Raw genomic sequence first — 5,929 nt, 5'->3', positions numbered from 1 at the left:
GGCGAGGGGGAAAGGGATAGAGGGGGGAAAGGGATAGCAATGGCGCACCACCCAGGGGTGCGCCATAAGTACATCAATAGCAATGGCGCACCACCCAGGGGTGCGCCATTAGTAACTTTTTTTTTTATTGATAAAAATTATTACACTATATACATGAGATGAGTAGAGGAGGGAGGGAGGGTGCAAATCAAATCTAATTATTTATTGATAAAAATTATTTTTTATTTTTTATTTTTTCATTTTTATTGATAAAAATTATTTTTTATTGATAAAAATTATTTTTTTAAATATTTTTTTAGAAAATGACAAATCAAATCTGAAAACATTTATGAATGTGAAAAAATATGATCAAATTTCTTATTTGAAATTATTTATGAATATTAAAAAATATCATCAAATTTGTTATTTGAAAATATTTGAAAAAATATCATAAAAATTTAAAAATATTAATGAGTTCCCAAAATATGAACAAATTCAATACTTTTTGTGAGTTAGAAATTCAATACCATAATAAAGATAATTCAATATTTATGAGGACTAGAACAGAAGAAATATCATTTCAAAATATCGAAGTACAATCGAGAAATGAAGACTACGATTTAAATACAATCGATCTTAGCTAGCTCACAATCTTCTTGCCCTTCTTTTTCGCAAATGGAGTTCTTCTGTGGAACGGACGTCCTTTAGGTAGGGTGGTCCTGCTTCTTCTTGTGGTGTGTGCTGCTACTTCATCGTCGTCGTCATGTTCGATCTTCGGGTCGCCGTACTTGTCGAAGTCTTGCTCATTGGCTACTCCATCCATTCCGATGATCTTCCTTTTGCCTCTCCTCACGACAACATGACTGGGCTTTGACGGGTAGGTAATGAAGAAGCATTGGTCCACTTGGGAAGCCTGTACCCATGGTTCATTTTTCGCGGTGACGTTTGCGCCCGCGGTCTTGGATTTGGCTTCGGGTATAACCATGGTGGTGAAATACCGGTCTTCTTTTAGGACTCTCTTGGCCCATCTGACACGGAACATGGGGACCTTCTCTCCAGCGTAGCTCAGCTCCCAGATCTCCTTGATCCTTCCGTAGTATCTGTCCTTGTCATTGCCGGTGTAGGATTCCATCGTTACCCCGGAGTTCTGATAACCATCGCTCTTCATGTCCTTGTTCTCGGTGTAGAATGTGTAGCCGTTGATATCGTACGCCTCATAGGTCATCAGGTTGTGCTCGGCGCCCTGTGACAAGGCGAATATGAGTGGTTCTTCCGCGGAAGAATCCTCATGTAAAGGGTACGACAGAAGCTTCTGCTTGAACCAACGCGTGAAACATGAGTTGTGCTCTTTGATTATATCTCCATCCGTCCTCTTTTGGCCTCGGTCATTGTACGTCTTCTCAATAAAGGTTTTGTGCTCTACCACCCAAGGATCGACCACGTCTATGTGTTGTAGCGCGACTAGGTTTGCTCTTTCAAAGTCGGCGAGTCGACCCTCGAATTCAACATGCATTTCGCGGCGACCCTCACGGTGACCCCATCCAGGGAGCCTGTCGAGGTGCCTGTTGACGGGCAGACCAACGGGGTTCTCGATGCCTAGATAATTTGTGCAGTAGGAGATTCACTCTTCGGTCAGAAAGCCCCTGGCTATACTTCCCTCAGGACGTGACATGTTGCGAACATATCCTTTGATGACACCATTCATCCTTTCGAACGGCATCATGCTGTGCAGGAACGTCGGCCCGAGTTGGATGATATCCTCCATGATATGGACCAGCAGATGCACCATAACGTCGAAGAATGCGGGCGAGAAGTACATCTCAAGCTCGCATAGTATCACCATCATCTCTTCCTGTAGCCTTCTGAGTTGCCTCACACCAATCGACTTCCGAGAGATGACGTCGAAAAAGTTGCATAGGCCAAATAGCGTTTCATGGACGTGCGCTTCCATGATCCCACGGATTGCAACTGGAAGTATCTGCGTCATCAGCACGTGACAGTCGTGAGACTTCATCCCGCTGAACTTCTGCTTCGCTGGGTCTAGGTATCTGCTTATCTTCCCCGCGTAACCGTAAGAAAGTTTTACTCCTAGGAGGCAGGTGAAAAACTGCTTGATCTCCTCCTGACTTAGAGTGAAGCACGCGGGAGGGTAGTCATTTTTGGTCTTCTTGGCCTTTTTGCCTTTGCAACGACTTTCTGTGTCCTGCTTCGCCTCATCATCATCATCATCATCATCATCATTAGCGTGAAGCTCCTGCCTGATGCCCATTGATTTCAAGTCTGCCCTTGCTTTCGGCCCATCTTTGGTCCTCTCTGGCATGTTGAGCAGGGTACCAAGCAGACTCTCGCACACGTTCTTCGTGATATGCATGAATCAAGGCTGTGAGGCACACGGTGGATCTTCCAGTACGACAAGTCCCAGAAAACAGACCTTGTTTTCCATACCTTCAGCAGCGGCTCTGGCGCCTTTCGCTTCTTTCCCGGCTCTGGCGCCTTTTGCTTCTTTCCCGGCAGTGGGCAGCCTTTCCAATTTTTCAACAACTCGTCTATTTCCTCGCCGCTCCTCGTACACGGGCGTTTTTGGGGTTCGGTTTCACCATCGAACAGATCCTTGCATTTCCTCCACGGATCATCGTCGCAAAGCCACCTTTGATGTCCGATGAACACGGTTTTCGAAGACCCAGGATCTCTATGTAGCTGGCGATACGTTGTGTCATCCATGCACCTTACGCAATCAGAAAATCCATGGACTACCTGCCCCGCGAGATATCCGTAACCGAGATAGTCGTGCACCGTCGTGAGCAGTGCGGCTCTCATAGGGAAATATTCTTTCTCTGCGGCGTCCCACGTATTGGCTGGCGTTTTCCACAGCGTGTATAGCTCCTCCTTCAGCAGCTCCAGATACAGATTAATGTTGTTCCCTGGTTGTTTTGGCCCTTCAATTAGCATACTCATGTGAATGTACTTCCTCTTCATGCACAACCAGGGGGAAGGTTGTACATCCACACAAACACAGGCCAGGTGCTATGTGTGCTTCTCTGGCTGCCAAACGGATTGACTCCATCGGTGCTCGCGCCCAGCATGATGTTCCTTGGATCCTTCCCAAATTCTGGGTATTCGAAGTTCAACGCTTGCCACTGGCTCGCATCCTTAGGGTGACTCAGCATCTTGTCTTTTTTATTTATCTCCGGATCATTTACGTCATCTTCCCGCTTCTTCTCCTCCCTATCCGCGTGCCAACGCAGGAGCTTTGCTACCTTAGGGTCCACGAAATACCGCTGCAGACGAGGAGTGATCGGAAAGTATGACACCGATTTTCGAGGAGCTTTCTTCCTCTTCTTGTATCGAGTGACGCCTCACACCAGACATATGGTAGACTCCGCGTGCTCGTCCTGATAAATGATGCAATTGTTCATGCACACATGGTATTACACGTGCGATAAATCTAGAGGACACACGATTTTCTTCGCCTCCTCGAAACTGGTCGGGCACTTGTTCCCCTTGGGAAGACGTTCGTGCCAGAATGACATGTTCTCGTCGAAGCATGCGTCGGTCATTTTGTGTTTTACCTTCATCTCCAGAGCCATGAGCGTTACTTTCAGGCGGGTATCCTCGGGCCTGCATCCTTCATACAATGGAGTAACCGCGTCTATCTCCAGTTGATCCAGCTTGGCTTTCTCTCGGGCGGCAACTCTTGTGTTATCCGTCTGCTTGAGAAGCAGCTCTTGAATATGAGGGTCCTGCACCCAGCCTCCATCGTCGTCTGCTCCGACATCTTCATCTTCATGATCATGCCTTTCGTCTTGATCTTCCTCATCATCATGTATGACATCTTCTACATGATTACTGTGTACAGCATCACCGCCGTGATCATGTCCTGGAGATTCTTCGTCTTCTCGCCCGACCTCGCCGTGGTGGTACTTGTCTTGTTTCCCTTCCTCATTTCTTGCCCGGCCCCCATGGACGACTTCATAGTCATCTTCATCACCTTGCCACCGATAACCATCCATGAAACCACGCAAGAGCAGGTGGTCCCGCACCTGCCCGGAATCCGGGTCCGCAATAAGGCTCTTCAGCTTGCATCTTCGACACGGACATCTTATCTCCATCTCATTCTTTTGAAGCATCTCGGCCTTTGCGGAGCTCAAAAACCTATTCACGATGCCTTCGGTCATCGTGTGGACCATGGTGGCCTGCGGGGTAGAGCAAAACGATATTTTAGAACCAAGAAAAAATTTGGCTTGACCTTCCCTAAAAATAGGACCAAAAAGAATGCATAGTGCCAAAATTCTTGCCGAAACGGAAATGAATCAACATTCTGGCAAAATATTGGCAACTATCACATTTCAAATACCGGTACCTGCAAACACAAACATATGTGCAACACCACAAACACATGCAACACCACAAACATACATAGATCTAGCTAGGCCACAAAAAGTGCATGTGCACATTGTTGGAGCGAGCTAGGGAGAAAAAAGTAGATCTACATCATGAAGATAGCTTTCCCCTTACTTACCTATCAAAAAAAGGTAATTTCACCACTTAATTTTGATGAATCTATGGTGGAAATGAGGTGAGGAGGAGGAGGCAGCCGAAAGCTTGGAGAAGAAGGTGGAGGGAATGAAGTGGGGAAAGTGAGTGGGTAGGTATGTGGCTGTCCAAAATATCTTGTTGGGGTCCCAGGTTACTAATGGCGCACCACCAGCAAATGCGCCATTAGTAACCCTGGTTACTAATGGCGCACCTGCAGGTGGTGCGCCATTAGTAGTTTTGCAGAAAAGTAAAAGAAATATACTAATGGCGCACTGTGGAAAAGTGCGCCATTAGTAGTTTAAACTAGTAATGGCGCACTGTGACACGGTGCGCCATTAGTAGTTTTGCAAAAAAGTAAAAAAAATACTAATGGCGCACTGTCTGCCCGGTGCGCCATTACTAGTTAGAACTAGTAGTGGCGCACTTCGACCTGATGCGCCATTAGTATGTATGGAAAAATGGAAAAAGAATTAATACTAGTGGCGCACCGAGTGTATGGTGCGCCATTAGTGTCTTCCACACTAATGGCGCATCACCAACCGGTGCGCCATTAGTATATAGTAGTGGCGCATTACTTACTTGGTGCGCCATTAGTATCAATCCTATCTATAGCCCTTTTCCTAGTAGTGAAGTCTACACAGTGATACACTAGCCATCGCACATAGTTTCTAAAAGAACAAATGTGCATGATAGGAGGGAGTAGCTCCCATAGGGTGATCAGCATGAGCAAAATGGTGCAGGTACTGGCTTAACCGTGTGCAATGCAAGTGCTTTGTAAAATCAGCATGACTGCGCAAGCGCGAGCAAATGGTGGAGGTACTGGTTTAACCGCGTGCGATGCAAGTGCGCGGTGAAATCACCACAACTGCACAAGTGCGAGCAAAATGGTGCAGGTACTGGCTTAACCATGTGCGATGCAAGTGTGCTATGAAATCACCACGATTGCGCAAGCGCGAGCAAATGGTGGAGGTACTGGTTTAACCGTGTGCGATGCAAGTGCGCCGTAAAATCACCACGACTGCGCAAGCGCGAGCAAAATGGTGCAGGTACCGGCTTAACCATGTGCGATGCAACTGCGCTATAAAATCACCACGACGGTGCAAGCTAAAGGCGGGTGAGTTTATTTAGAAATTAGGACGAACCGTGTGCGATAGACCAGCTAGCTAGAAATATAAAAACAAACTACCCGCCTTGAGCGTTGCAAAAATCGGCGGTTCTGCCACTTTTTGTTATTATCATACACGCATATTCTTATTGGACCGTGCGCGATCTTGGCCACTCCTGCCCCACATAAATTCCTTTACCCAAATTATAGTAGCCTCCGTACTTCAACCGTCGCCCACAGTCCTCCGGCACCAACCTTATAGTAAAATTGAAGTAGCCGATGCATTTGAACCATCACCCTCCCTCGTCC

This window comes from Triticum dicoccoides, chromosome 4B (genome assembly GCF_002162155.2).
Source record: "Triticum dicoccoides isolate Atlit2015 ecotype Zavitan chromosome 4B, WEW_v2.0, whole genome shotgun sequence".
In the NCBI taxonomy this organism is placed as follows: domain Eukaryota; kingdom Viridiplantae; phylum Streptophyta; class Magnoliopsida; order Poales; family Poaceae; genus Triticum; species Triticum dicoccoides.
The sequence above is the reverse complement of the archived record's forward strand: the minus strand, read 5'-3'. Positions refer to the sequence as shown.